This window comes from Notamacropus eugenii, chromosome 3, assembly GCF_028372415.1.
Source record: "Notamacropus eugenii isolate mMacEug1 chromosome 3, mMacEug1.pri_v2, whole genome shotgun sequence".
NCBI lineage: Eukaryota > Metazoa > Chordata > Mammalia > Diprotodontia > Macropodidae > Notamacropus > Notamacropus eugenii.
This window is the reverse complement of record NC_092874.1, coordinates 149983424-149999282: the sequence shown is the minus strand read 5'-3', so window position 1 is coordinate 149999282 and position 15859 is coordinate 149983424. Positions and strand designations below refer to the sequence as shown.

Genomic DNA, 15859 nt, shown 5'->3' with positions numbered 1-15859 from the left:
GGGGACCTCTGCGTGCGTGGGGGGGCAGGAAGGAGCGGGGTGCCGTCCCAGGCCCCCAGCCAGGAGGGAGGCCGGCTCCCCCTCCCCCCGCCCGTCGCTCGCCGCCTGCCTGCCATCCCTCCTACGGCGCTGCCCTGGAAGGAGGCCTGGGGCGGAGGGGAGGGAGGGGTGACGGGGACCGCTCTGGGGGGCTGGGGGTCCGGGGGGGGCGTGAGGAGCCGCCGAGTGTGCAGGGAGGAGCGCGGCTTCCGAATTTCTCTGAGAAGTAGCCCTCCTCGCCCTGCTGCTAGGCTGGCTGGCACGTTTAGAGGGTCACGGACCGGGATCCTCGTCCTTCGTCTCGCAGAGGAGACATGCCCCCCTGCGGCCAGGTGGCTTCCCCGAGCCCCCCGGGCGCTAGCACGCGGCGGAATCGGGGCTGCTCCCTCTGACTGAGGTCGCCCTGCCAGTGCAAGGCTTCCATTCAGTCATTCAGTCCGTGTGAAGTGCCTGGGGTGAGGCGGGCACGGGGCTAAGCCAGGGGGTGCTAGAAGAGGCGAAAGGAGGCGCCTGCCCTCAGCGAGCTCACCGTCCGACTGGAGAGACTTCGTGCCAGCCAGTACATCCGAGCAAGATACCTCCAGGGTAGACAGAAAGCCGCTAACGGAGGGGCAGATAGGGAATTAGGAGGCCTGGGGAAGACTTGCAAAACAGGTGATTTCAGTGGGCACCAAGGAGCCTGGGGATTTAGGAGGTGCAGTGGAGGAGGGGAGCTTTCCAGGTCGGGGGCTCCGCGGTAGAGAAAATGCCCGGATCTAAGAGATGGGACCAGAGCCCAGGCAGTACGATGCAGCAGAAGAAGCACTGGGTTTGAATCCTGCCGCCTTGTTTCCTGATTTGTAAGAAGGGACATTTGATCGAATGACCTGCAGGCTTCCCCTGCCCTACATTGCCTGGTTTTGCTTAACTGCCTGTTGGTCACCGCAAACTGTGAGCCTCAAAGACATCTTATACTCAATATGTCCCAGATTAAACGCATTGTCTTCCCCTCACCCCGTCCCTTCCTTTTTCTTAACTTTCCTTTTACTGTCCTGGGTACCACGGTGCTCTCAGTCTCCCTCAGTGTCATTCTCCACTCCTCACTCTCTCCCAGCCTCTCCCCCAGTATCCAATCTATGGCCAAGTCCTGTCAGTCCTATCTTCAGCAACATCTCTTGTATACAACTCTCTGTCCACTCATGGATGCCTCTCCTTGGTACAGGTTCTCATCGCATCTCCCTCCCAAACTATTGCGAAAGACTTTTGGTTGGTCTCCTTTCCACAGTCTCTCCCCACTTCAGTTCATGTTCCGCTCAGCTAACACAATTATTTTTCCTGTGTGTGAGGTGACCATGTCACCTCTCATGTTGCCTCTCAAATCAGTAAACTTCAGTGGTTCCCCATTACGTCCAAGATCAAATATAAAATCCTTTGTCTAGCTTTTAAAACTTTACAACCTGTCCTTTTCCTACCTATCCCATGTTCTTAGATTTTATTCTTTTCTGTGTATTCTACAATCCAGCAACAATGGCCTCCTTAAAGTTCCTCAGACATTCCATCTCCCTACCCAGAGTTTTTTCAATGTTCCAAATGCCTGGAATGCTTTCTCTCCTCATCCTCTGCCTCTTGGCTTCCTTTAACTCAAATCAAATCCCGTCTTTTGCAAAGGGCCTTTTGTGATCCTTCTAGCTGTTATTGCCTTGCCTCTGAATCTAACTTCAATTTTAACTACATATGGTTTCTATATACAATTATTTTTTTTCATGCTTTCTTCCCAATTAGAATTTGATCTCCTTTAGGTCAGGGACTGTTTTTGCCTTTTTTTGTATCCCCATGGCTTAACACAATTCTTGGTACATAGTAAGTACTTAATAAATATCTTGGGAGTAGCTCACATTTGGAAAGAACCGAGTTATAAAAGAGAACAATAATAAAACACTTATTTTATTTTTTAAAAAAGAGATTTACTGGTGATCCACTCTATTGCCAATTCTCGTATTCATCATTTTTGAGTTTAGATGAAAAACCAGGAAAGACAAGCAGGCATGTAGCTGGTCACTGCAAATAACTCTCTTTAGGCTCCTGTGGCATTCATTTTGTCCAGAGGGCACATGCTTTGAGGTGTGTTTCCTTTAATTTGAATTGAAGCCCTGGTCCTTCACCTTCCTGCACCCATTTCTGAGTTATTTCTAAGGGATCGAACATTTATTATATGACCAGGGACTAATAAAAAAAGTGAAATTTGTTTGTAGGGAATTGGACTTGACTTTGAAATTTCACTCCATACTTTATTCATTTGAGCTAACTAGCCACAAAGGAAGACATTCTTCTACAATTTGAATCTGAGATCTTTCACAGTCATGGTCACAGATATGAGGTAGGCATTAGGAGTATTCAAAATGCCTGGTTTGCTTTATTGCTTTAGAAAAGAATCCAGGAAATGAAACTCATCTTCATTGTAGTAATGGGAAACTTTGGGTGTGGAATCTAACATATATGAGCAGATGTGCTTGATGTATTAGCTAGTTTTGCTGAAGTGTTTTTTTTTTCCTCTTTTAAGAATATTATAAGGAATGACTTTCCAGGGAAAGGAGGAGGGAGAGATCTGGTCAGAAATTAATGTGATGTAAAAAAATGCATCAACAAATTTGAGATAACTTTTTTTTTTTAAAGAAACATAGACCTCAGATTTTGTCCGAGTCAGATTTGAGGAGGGAAAGTGTAGGCTATCTTTGGAATATATATGCAAACTAAATGATGTATCAGTCTTTCCTTTTATCTGGGTATGGGGCAACTTTGAGGCTTCAATAGATTAGATTAGTCTCACAATCCATTAGTGATTTTCTTATGCCTTTACTAGTTATTTTTTTTTTTGTTCTCTTCCATGTCATTATTTGAAAATTTAGTATTTTTTTTCCTAATCACTATATTTCTTCTCCAAGGAATCAGAGGGCTTTTTATAAGGAAAAAAAATCTTACTAGAGCTATCTAAAAATGGAATGGGCTGTCTCACAAAGTTCTCCATCTCCAGAAATCTCCAAGCAGAGGCTGAATGACCACTTGTCAGGAATGTTGCCGAAGGATTCTTTCCTTGAGTGGGAGGTTGGATTATGTGACCTAACCCTTCTATCTCTTCACAAGGAGGCAGCATACTCTCAGGCAGCAAGCACTGAGTCCTAATTCTGGTCCCAATTCAACCATTTATTACATGTGATCTTGTTCTAGTCCCTTTACCTCTCTGGGTCTCCATTTCTTCATCTATAAAATGAGAGATTTGGGTGAGATCTTCTCTTAGGTCCCTTCTAAATTTTTATTTTATTTTTTTATCGGTCTAAAAATCTATAGTTCTTTAATTTTAATCTCCATTCAGCCCTTTCTTATTTGGATTCCCAGTTTCCTGAGAGCTTGGTACCCATGAACACTATTAAGTCTTTAAATACTCAGAAAAACACGCCTCTGAGGGTGCTGATTATTTTAGTCCAAGTTTCATCATACTGCCCAGTAAGTCTTGGGGACTGAAAGGTAGTGTGAGAAGGAAAAAGGGGTTAAAGAGGAGCTAGGATAGATCTTTGCACCATGTGAACTTGTTTTTATTATCTGATGAGTTTTATTTGTCTTAATTACCTTCTAGAGGACACAGATAAGTTGCCCCTGTCATTGAGAAGTCCTGTTTTAGATAGTGCTGTGTATCAATCAACAAATATTCCAAAGTACTTGTGCTTTTTCTGCACAACACATAGCATCTTAGATAAGAGTGCTATTAGGGATGTTAGGGACTATCTCATCCAACCCCTTCATTTTTTCAAATGAGGAAACTGAGGCCTGTAGAAGTTAAGTATTACTCAAGTTCAGCAAGTAGGAAGTGGGAGAAAGAGAATTTGAACCTCTTAGTCCTTTGACTCAAATGCAAGACTTGTTTCTCTATACCACAGGGACAGCTAGATACAGTAATGGATAGAATGCTAAACTTGGAATTAGGAAGACCTGAGTTCAAATCTAGACTCAGATTCTTATTAGCTGTGTGACCTTGGCAAGCCACTTAACTCTCTGTCTGCCTTAGTTTTTTCAGCTTTAAAATGGGGATAACAATAGCACTTACCTCCCAGGGTTGTTGTGAGGATCAAATGAGATAATATTTGTAAAGTGCTGAGCACAATGCATGGCACATAATAAGTTCTATATAATGTTTATTCACTTTCCTTTTCCTCACTATACCTCAACAGAACCCTTGTCTTCAAGGAGCCAATGTTTTCAGGCGGACAGGATCTAACACTGCAAAATGTTAACTAAATACACAGAGCAGTAGAGGAGAATGACAAAGCTGGGCAAGTCATCTGACTTCTCTGCACCTCAATTTCCTTGTCTGAAAAATTGGCACAATAATGTTTTCATTAGAGGAACAGTGTGACCTAGTGGCCCCAGAGTTAAGAAGACCAGAGTTAAATGTGCTTATGACACATATTAACTTCATGGCCCTGGACAAGTTATTTAATAATGGGTGCCTGTGGCAACTCTTTAAGACTTACTGGCAGACCAATTGCTGAACTGCCACCTCACTGACTGTAAAACAGTTTGTAAACTTTACAGGGCTGTCTTAGCACTTCTTTTGTTGTTCATTCTTTCAATCATGTCCAACTCTTTATGACTTCATAGACCTAACTGTAGACTCCTATTATTCCTGAAAGTCTGAGAAAGGTGAACTCCTCATGGGCTGGTGTGATCAGGGTAGAGCTAGATTTTAAAAGTCAGAAATTAGGTGAAAAATGTGGAATGGTATTCTAGGGGAGAGAATTGTAGCACCAAAGGCCATGAGTTGGAAATGAGATGATTTGTTTAAAGGATGATGTGGGTATCATGATGAGAGCTTTTATACTGGTGAATAGTGGAGAAGGGAAATTGGAGAAACAAATTGAATGCCAGGGTAAGGGAGCTGAATTTTAGCCTCTGGTCCATGGGGGACTGGTCTTTGAGTAAAGGAATGATAGGATAAAAATGATATTTTAAGATTAACCTAGAGGTAATTGGCAAAATGAATTGGAGTAGGGGGGAAACTAGACTCAGAGACACCAGTTAGGAGGCTTTTCAAATATCCCTTGTGTGAACTGATAAAAGTTTGAATGAGACTGGTGAGAGTAGGTATGGAAAGGAGGGGTCATATGACAGAGACTACAGAGGGGAAGTATGAACTGGATTTTTGGTGAAATTGATTAGATGTGAGAGGAACAAGAAAAAGGAAGATAGAGGTCCAAGGTCCAAGGCTTTAATATTTCCTTTTTTCTCATTGTCTCAGTTTTTTCCTTTTATTGTTAACTTTTCTTAATTATTGTCATTGTCAGACTTTTATAGCCATGAGAGAAGAACAGAAGCTGGGTGAGGTAAAGGAATAGAGACGCCTCATTGAAGAAGTAAACTGAACAAGAGAAAAGCCTGAGTAAATTGGCTCAGTTTCTTGAGCCTCCTATAAAATGGGGTGTCTTATTCCTCTTATGAATATGGACCATCTGGTGAGACTAGTCCATAAGAGTATTTCACACATCCTATAACTTATAATTTAGCTTCATCATGTACAAGTTATCTACTTCAACCTGCCTGACGATAGCAGTCTTCTAATGACTTTGGAAAGAAAGGCTCTCGCTTTCCAATTTGTAGATTGGACACATCTACTAGTAAAATTCAAAACCCTACCTGGTAGATCTCCAGACTGGTTACCACTGCCCCCTGCCCTCTCCAGCTCTAAGGTGCAGAAGGGAGTTGAAGTCTAGCAACTCCCAGCAAACAGCTTATATTCCAAGACCTGAAAATGTCTCACATTTATATAGTGCTTAAAGGCTTTTAAAGCCATTTGGCCACTAGTACCCTTATGAGGTAGGTATCATAAGTATTATTATCCCTGTCTTGTAGCTGTCAAAACTGGAGCCCAGAGAGGTTACTTGACTTATCCACCATCACAAACTCTTGTCTTCTGACTCTACTGTACTCTGCTTGACCCTGATTCTGGTAGTAATCACAAGACTTCAGTCAAGGCAACTTTTCATGATGGAAAGGTTGGGCATTCCTTTTGTAGGAAAATGAGAGAACTGTTTTTTCCTTAGTAATAGCTAACTACAGAGGCAGCGTGGTCCAGTGGAAAGAATGCTAGATTTAGAATCAGAAGATTTGAATAAAATTTTGGTTTGTCATTTCCTGTCTTTATGGCCTTAAGTGACTTAACATCTCTAGGTCTCATTTTTGTCACCTAAAACATGAGAAAATTGGATTACATGGTATCTGAGGTGTCATTCAGCATTAAGTCTATGATAAAAAGGTGCCTCTGATCCTAACCTTAGAAAGACAACTTGGTGAAGTCATTAGAATGCTGGATGTGGAGTCAGGAAGACATGTTTTCAAATCCTGCTTCAGACAGTTACTAGTTGTATACCTTATCTGTAAAATGGAGTTGGTAATAATAACAATAACTACTCCATAGGGTTTTTGTGAGGGTCAAGTAAAATACTGAACATAAAGTACTTTGCAAATCTTAAAGCACTGAAGACTTTTGGGACACCCTGTAGAGAATATACAGATTTAGTAACACCACCATGAAATAAATCTTGTGGCCAGATAGAATAACCAAAGCATGCCTTACTGATAATCAGAACATATATACACCTGAGCAGTGATAATACCAGTGAAATGTGGTTCTTTCTGCATCAGTCCTCCAACAGCTTCTCTGCCCACTAAAGGTGCTATTAATAATACCCTGCTTTGTGAAACCTGTAACAAATCGATGTCTTCATAGGTATGGACACCAGAGTTGCAATGAAATTACATAGATGGAAACCAGAGAATACAGAGATTCTTGTTCCTCCAACCATCAGGCCCCTTATGATTTGTTAATTTGGTAAATCTATACTTTTGTTAAGTGTAGAAACTCATTCTCTTGATGTGGATGCAGCCTTTCCATGCCTGATCCTCTGCAATTCTTAGGTATTTCTTCAGGTGCTAAAAATCTGTTACCTTTTAGCCAACTAATGAGTTTCTCTAAATAATGAGCCTCTCTAAAATTATCTAGGACAGTCCTTAAAATGCAGGCAACAGCAATTTTCTGGCCCCTACTTGAAGTCATTCTCTCTTGGTTGAAACTTTGAGAACTAGCTGTAGGGAGCCAGCTGGTGCAGTGAATAAGAGTGCTAGGCCTGGAGTCAGAAAGACCTGAGTTCAAATCTGACTTCAGACATTTACTAGCTGTGTGACTCTGGGTAAGTCACTTACCCTCTGCCTCAGTTTTATCATCTGTAAAGTGGCAATAATAATAGCACCTTCTTCATAGGGTTGTTGTGAGGAGTAAATGAAGCAATATTTGCAAAGTGCTTCACATAGTGCCTGGCACAATAGGAGTTAATAAAAGCTTCTTCTCTCTCATAGTTTACACTCCACTGGTATACCCTTTTTTTTTTAAATTTTATTTATTTTTGGTGTTCTGCAATCACTACCATAGAACTTAGATTTTTCCCCCTACCTACCCCACTACTTCCCCCTCCCTCCCCGAGATGGCATACAATTTTATATAGGATCTACACATATATTCCTATTAAATACTTTTCACTATAGTCGTGCTGTGTAGAAGAACTAAAATGAATGGGAGAAATCATATAACAAACCAAAACATAATACACACACACACACACAAAATGATCTGCTACATTCTGCGATTGACTTCCATAGTTATTTCTCTGGATGTGGAGGGGATTTTGCCTTAGAAGACCATTGGGAATTTTTTTTTAAGTCCTTGCATTGCTATGAAGTTCCAAGTCTACCAGGAAAAACTCTCACACACGGTGGTCATTGCTATGCACAAAGTTCTTCTGGTTCTGCTCCTTTCACTCAGCATCAGATCATATAAGTCTTTCCAGGCCTCTCTGAAGTCTTCTTGTTCATCATTTCTTATAGCACAATAATATTCCATTACATTCATATACCATAATTTATTCAGCCATTCCCCAATTGATGGGCATCCCTTTGATTTCCAGTTTTTGGCCATCACAAAGAGGGCTGTTATAAATATTTTTGAACATGTGGGACGCTTTCCCATTTTTATGATTTCTTGGGGATACAGTCCTAGAAATGGTATTGCTGGGTCAAAGGGTATGCATATTTTTGTAGCCCTGTGAGCATAGTTCCAAATTGCTCTCCAGAATGTTGGATGAGCTCACAGCTCCACCAACAGTGAATTAGTGTTCCAACTCTCCCACATCCTTTCCAGCATTTATCCTCTTCCTGTTCTGTCATGTTTCCCAATCTGATAGGTGTGATGGGGTACCTCAGAGTGGTTTTGATTTGCATCTCTCTAATCAATAGTGATTTAGAGCATTTTTTCATATGACTATAGATTTCTTTAATTTCTTCCTCTGAAAACTGCCTGTTCATATCCTTTGACCATTTACCAGTTGGGAAATGCCTTGTATTTTTGTACATTTGAATCAGTTCTCTATATATTCTAGAAATGAGTCCTTTATCACAGATACTAGCTGCAAAAATTCTTTCCCAGTTTTCTGTATCCCTACGAATCTTGGTTGCATTGGTTTTGGTTGTGCAAAAACTTTTCAGTTTAATGTAATCAAAATTATCCATCTTGCACTTCATAATGATTTCTATCTCTTCTTTAGTCAAAAATTCTTCCCTTCTCCATAAATCTGATAAATACACTATTCTTTGCTCCACCAATTTGTCCATAGTATCAATCTTTATACCTAGATTGTGTACCCATTTGGACTTTATTCTTGTGTACAGAGTCAGGCATTGATCTATGACTAGTTTCTGCCCAACTGTTAGCCAGTTTTGCCAGCAATTTTTGTCAAACATTGAGTTCTTATCCCAGAAACTGGGGTCCTTGGGCTTATCAAACAGTAGATTGCGCTATTCATTGCCTACTGTGTCTTGAGAAATTGATCTATGATTTTCTTTCTCTGTTTTGTCTCTTCCTGGGTTAGGTATCAAAACCATATTTGTATCATAAAAAGAATTTGGTAGGACTCCTTCCCCAATTTTCAAAAATAGTCTATATAGTATTGGAATGAACTGTTCTTTAAATGTTTGATAGAATTCACTTGTAAATCCATCCTGCCCTGGAGATTTTTTCCTGGGGAGTTCATTGATGGCTTGTTCAATTTCTTTTTCTGAGATGGGGTTGTTTAAGTATTCAACTTCCTCTTCTGTTAATCTGGGCAATTTGTATTTTTAAAAATACTCATCCATCTCATTTAGATTGTCGAATTTATGGGCATAAAGTTGGGCAAAGTAATTTCTAATTATCCTTTTAATTTCCTCCTCATTGGAGGTGAGTTCACCCCTTTCATTTTTGATATTAGTAATTTGGTTTTCTTCTTTCTTTTTTTAAATCAAATTGACCAAAGGTTTATCAATTTTATTAGTTTTTTCATAAAACCAATTCTTGGTTTTATTTATTAGTCCAATAGTTTTCTTAATTTCAATTTTATTAATCTCTCCTTTGGTTTTCAATATTTCTAATTTAGTATTTACTTGGGAATTTTCAATTTGTTCTTTTTCTAGCTTTTTCAACTGCATGCCCAAGTCATTGATCTCCTCTTTCTCTATTTTATTCATGTAGGCATCCAAAGATATAAAACTTCCCCTAAGAACTGCTTTTGCAGTATCCCATAAGATGTGGTAGGTTGTCTCATTATTGTCATTCTCTTAAATGAAGTTGTTGATTGCTTCTATGATTTGTTGTTTAACCTACTCCTTTTTTAGGATTAGATTATTTAGTTTCCAATTAATTTTTGGTTTATCTTTCCATGGCCTTTTATTACATATAATTTTTATTGCATTATGATCTGAGAAGGATGGAATGACTGTCTCTACCTTTCTGCACTGGATTATGAGGTTTTTATGCCCTAGAACATGGTCAATTTTTGTATATGTGCCAGGTACTGTTGAGAAAAAGGTAAATTCCTTTCTATTCCCATTCAATTTTCTCCAGAGATCTACCATATCTACCTTATCCAGAGTTTTATTTACCTCCTTAACCTCTTACTTGTTTATTTTGAGGTTAGATTTATCCAGTTCAGAGAGGGGGAGGTTGAGGTCCCCCACTAGTATAGTTTTGCTGTCTATTTCTTCCTTCAACTCCCCCAACCTCTCCTCTAAGAATTTAGATGCAATACCACTTGGAGCATACATGTTTAGTAATGATATTGCTTCATTGTCTATGGTGCCTTTTAGCAGGATATAGTTTCCTTCCTTATCTCTTTCGATTAGATCTATTTCTGCTTTTGCTTTGTCTGAGACTAGGATTGCTACCCCTGCTTTTCTTACATCAGCTGAAGCACGATATATTCTGTTTCAACCTTTTACCTTTACCCTGTGTGTATCCCCCCATTTCAAATGTGTTTCTTGTAAACAATGTATTGTTGGATTATGGCTTTTAATCCATTCTGCTGACTGTTTCCGTTTTATGGGAGAGTTCACTCCATTCACATTCACATCTATGATTATAATCTGTGTATTTCCCTCCATCCTCTTTCCTACCATTTTTGCTTTTACTTCTCCCGTCTCCCTTCCCCTCCTCAATAGTTTTCACTTTTCACCACCTCCCATAGTCTTCTCTTCCTTCTTTTAGCCCTCCTCCCTTTTACTCCCCTTTACCCTTACTACTTCTTCCCTCCCTTTTAGCTTCCCCTCCCCTTTCTTCCCCCTTCCCCTCCTTCTGCCTGTAGAGCTAATTAGAATTATATACTTAAGTTTATTGTTCCCTTCTTGAACCAAATCAGATGAGAGTACCTCTCAAACAATGCTCATCTCCCTCCCCTCTTTCCCTCTAGTATAATTTTGTATTTCTTCCTGTGATGTAATTTACCATTTTCTGCTTCCTCCTTTTCACATCTTGTTACAATCCCTTCACATGCTTAAATCATATTTTTATCATCACATCATTTACTTTATACCCATTCCCCCTATGTATATTCCTTTTATATTTCATAATAGATGTGCAATTCTCAAGATTATCAGGTATCATCTTCCCTTGTAGGGAGGTAAATAGTTTGCCCAAACTGAGTAATAAATTTTGGTTGTTTTTTTCCCCCTGTTTACCTTTTTATGCCTCTCTTGAGACTTGCTTTTGAAGATAGAATTTTCTATTGAGTTCTGGCCTTTTTGTCAGTAAGGTCTGGAAATCCCTTACCTCTTTGAATAACCATCTCCTTGCCTGAAATGTTATGCTGAACTTTGCTGTGTAATTGACTTGGTTGTAGTCACAACTCCTTTGCCTCACAGAATATTGGATTCCATTTGCTTTGATCTTTTAATGTAGAAGCTGCAAGGTCCTGTGTGATCCTGACTGTGGCTCCTCTATATTTGGATGATTTCTTTCTGACTGCCTGTAGTATTTTCTCCTTCACTTGATAGTTCTGGAATTTGGCAGTAATATTTCTTGGGGTTTTTAGTTTGGGATCCTTTCAGGAGGTAAATGGTGGATTCTTTCAATGACTATTTTCCCCCTGGATCTAACACTTTTCGGCAATTTTCCTTGATGATTTCTTGGAAGATATTGTTCAGACTTTTTTTCATCGTGGCTTTCTGGTAGGCCAATAATTCTTAAATTTCTCTCCTTGATCTATTTTCCAGGTCAGTTGTTTTTCCAATTAGATATTTTACATTTTCTTCTATCTTTTCATTCTTTAGATTTTGTTTGACTGATTCTTGATGTCTCATAGAGTCATGAGTTTCTACTTGCCCAATTCTAATTTTTAATCAAATTGTTTTCTTCAGTTAACATTTGCATCTCCTTTTCCATCTGTCCAATTATTCCTTTTAAGGACTTATTTTCTCCAATTAGTTTTTGAACTTCCTTTTCCGTTTGTTCAATTTTCCTTCTTAAAGAGATGTTCTCTTCATGGAATTCTTTTTTCATGCTTTTAAAAGTCATTGGCCAGTTTTTCTTCTAATTCCTTCTTCAGCTGTTCCAGGAGAGCTCTTTGTACATGCAAGCATTTCATAGCCCCTTCTGAAGTTTCAGATGGGAGTACAGTCTCACTGCTGACCTCTTTGGTATTCGTGTTTTGGTCCTTGTCCTCAGAGAAAGATTCTATGGTTTTTTGCCCTTGCTCATGATGGTGATTGTGTGCTGTGACCTCTGGTTCTTTCAGTGAGAAGCTGCAGAACTTGGTGCTGAGCTGACTGGTGTGAAAAGCTAAGGGCAGGTGCTGATTTATCTTTTTGTTTTGTGTTCCCAGATCAGCCGGGGGCTAGCTTGTTAAGTGTGGGGGAGGGGTGGCCTGGTCAAGGGGAGATCTCAGCTGAGCTGAGGCAAAGGTAAGCTGAGGAGTTGGTGGTCCCAGCTGCCCTATTGTCTTCCTGTTTCCCCTGGAGGGGGAGGCATGCCTGGGTCCTAGTGCGAGTTTCCACCTCCCCTGGAGCTCCTCTCCTAGCACTGAGGCACACCTGGGTCCTAGTGCAAGTTTCCACCACCCTGGGGCCCCTCTTATTCCAGTTTGCCTCTGCCAGAGTAAGAGGAATGCCCCTTAGCTATTTTCCTAGCCTCAAGTGTTATGAGACTGTTTGCCTCGTCAGCTGTTCCTACTGATCCAGGACTTTTCTCGGGAAATATTTTATGGTTCTTTGGGGTCAACAAGGGGGGAGAAGAGAGCATTTACTGTTCACTCCGCCATTGTGGCTCCTGGAAGTTCAAGAAGGTGACTTACAAACATTTAATCTGAGGGCTTATAGTCTCAGGAGCTGCTGTGGCTGATATCTGGTGCTCAGTGGCTGTCACTTGTTGAGCTCTGCTGGTCTCCCACCCTGGGTGCCACTTTGCCTTTCTGCTGCCATGCTGCTACTGTCTCCAGCTGCCCTGGGGTATTCCTGCTCAGCCACGCTACTGTGCTGTGTGATGTGGGATCACCCCCATGGAATAGATCCTTCCTGTTTACCTTCCAGTCTGTCCTGGGCTGGGAATCTGCCACAGTCTGTCTCCTATTGGATTCTGCAGCTCCAAAATTTGGTCAGATTGTCTTTTTAGAGGTATCTGAAGGAGTTTGTCTAAAAGCTTAGGTGAGTCGTTGCTCTCACTCAGCCATCTTGGCTCCACCTTGCTGGTGTAGCCTTTTGAGAACTTGTGTTACCTCCATGCCATGATGAGTCATCAGAGTAAGACTTTCTTGAAGATACATACACATTTTTTTATATATCATATTGGACCAAATATAGGACGAACTGCAAGAGGAGATATTTTTTCAGAGAAAAAATCAGGATATATGTGTGCATCTTGTAGTACCTCATGCCTCTCACATGCTATGTATGAACATCTCTTTACTCTTGAGACTGGTTTTATTTACTGTAACCTGTCTTCACACCAGTAGGTCCAAGTTCCCAGAAAAGGACCACCATCATAGTGCCTGGCACATAGGAAGAGCTTAATAGATGTTTGTTGACTGACTGACTGATTCTCAGGTATAAACTGTTGTGGAAGGAATAGAGTCTTCTTACTTGCCACCTAAGTTCTTAAGTTCCCACCAATGCATTTCCATTTACGTAAAACAATTATTCATGCTGATGATACTTTTAGATCTTCAGTACAACCATTTACTTTAGCAATAAGGTAAGAGAAATAATAAAAACTCACACATTTATGTATATTAAAGTAGCTCAGGAATGGTAAATATGTCTCAATCCATAAATATGTTAGTCACACTTTCCCATCAATGTATTGAGTATCTGTGGCACATAATGAGCATGCACAGAATCTGGCAGTGGTGAGTGAGCAAAATCTATGTACTTGGGGTGACTCGCAACTCTGGACTGCAGCCTTTGATGGCATCTATCCTTTGAGGAATTTCTACACCACACAAAAACATTTCCCTGCTATTATTTTTCCGCATCACTTTCTAGTTAAATAAATCCCTTCAGCTCTTAAACCAATGAAGTATTTACACCCTTAAAAGGGCAGTGAGAAGTTGTTACTTTTTAATTTGGATAGCTGTAATTTTAAGCCAAGGAACTACTAAGCTTATCAGGCTGGTTATCTCAGGGCAATATAGACCAATCCAGCCCAGACCACACACCAGGACACTGCTTCATTCAGTCAACTTGTAACAAACAGAGATCTTAGCAAAACTACTCAGGTTGACTGGGCAGTGTGAATGAACCTAGCCATCTCTTTTTACTCTCCAGAATTCTGTATCATTGAATTAGAAGTACTTATTACTATACAACAAAACAGTCGCACAGCCTGAGTTTTCCCTTTCCAAAAGGAGGGTGGGGAAGAACAATGGGTACTTCTGAGAGGTTTCACCTTTCTAACGCTAGATGGCACTGGAGAGCAATAACTGGAATTGACAGTCTTCTAATATTACTCAGCCAATCAGAAATTTGCAGATGAAGCCTTTTAATCAAGCGACTGGCTCTGCTACTGGTTTCTTAGGTAGCTTGACTAATCTAGCCAGACTTCTCCAACCTTTATGCGCCTACTTACCAAGTTCTTTAATATCTTTCAGTATGCTAAAACAGAAATTTCTGGTACTTGCTGACTCACCTTTTCACTTTTGAGGTAAAAATCTCCCCAGATCTTCCCTATAAAATCAATAGCAGATACTTAATCATCTCCTACTTTCTAAATAGGCATATAATATTCAGCATTTTGAGCTTTACCCTTTCAAATCTTGAAATAGTTTTATGTAAATTAACTAAGGGACCATAATGCCCTGACGTTCCAACCATTTATTGATTCTCAGGGTGATTCTCTGTCAAAATCTTGTCTTAAAAAACTATTTCTTCACTCTCTTGTTTTATTCTGTTACTAATAAACAAAAATTCTTTCTCTGCTTTAAGCCATAAAACTATCAATTAATGAGACAATATCTTAAAACTTAATCAGTTAATTTACTTATTTTTTATGCAAATGTGTTTTTTTCTGTTTCAGCTCCAAATTGCTCCAAATGAAAGAGCAGTACCTTCAAGGAACAGTACCTATGGGTATGTGTGAGTGTGTGTGTGTGTGTGTGTGTGTGTGTGTATGTGTATACAGACACACACATATATACACAGATGTGTGTATATGTAAAACTTTCTCAATAAATATATTTTATATGAGGATATTGATGTAATTATTTTTCAGTGTGTGCTTGCTAATGTATACATACATACATACATACATAAATCCCAAACTTCCAAACCTATTCAGGGAAGCTAACAGCATGACAGACAAAAGCCAATTTTAGCTTAATTAATTGTTTTACATGAAAAAAAGTGCAGTTAAGATAGGATGGGAACCCATCAAGTGGGGGAAAATTTTTGCATCAAATATTTTTGATAAGTGTCTTTTATCCAAGATATTTAGGGAAGCAATTAGCATAAATGCATGAGATCAAGTGTTAGGACTCAGTGGAAAGTCATCAAAGGGTTCAAACAGTCCTCAAAAGAATTGTAAACTATTAACAATTATATAAAAGATTGTACCATATTATTAATAAGAAATGCGAACCAAAACAACATAGAGGTTTTACATCTAGCAAATTTACAATGAAGATGCAGTAGGCAAGGAATATAGCAACCTTCTGTTTGATAAACCCAAGGACCCCAGCTTCTGGGATAAGAACTCATTGTTTGACAAAAATTGCTGGGAAAACTGGATAACAGTGTGGCGGAAATTAGGCATAGACCCATACCTGACGCCGTACACAAGAATAAAGTCCAAATGGGTACATGATTTAGGTATAAAGATTGATACCATGAATAAACTGGAGAAGCAAGGAATAGTGTATTTATCAGATCTATGGAGAAGGGAAGAATTCTTTACTAAAGGAGAGATAGAATGCATTATGAAATGCAAAATGGATAACTTTGATTA

The 15859-nt window shown here is 39.8% G+C and overlaps 1 long non-coding RNA gene across 1 annotated transcript; it reads left to right on the top strand.

Annotated features, from left to right (window-relative positions):
* Positions 1–199: 199 nt before the first annotated feature.
* LOC140533426 (uncharacterized) lies at positions 200–15105 on the top strand. Its single transcript, XR_011976917.1, has 2 exons — positions 200–13464; positions 14933–15105. It is a non-coding gene; the product is annotated as an uncharacterized lncRNA (long non-coding RNA).
* The last annotated feature ends 754 nt before the right edge of the window (positions 15106–15859 follow it).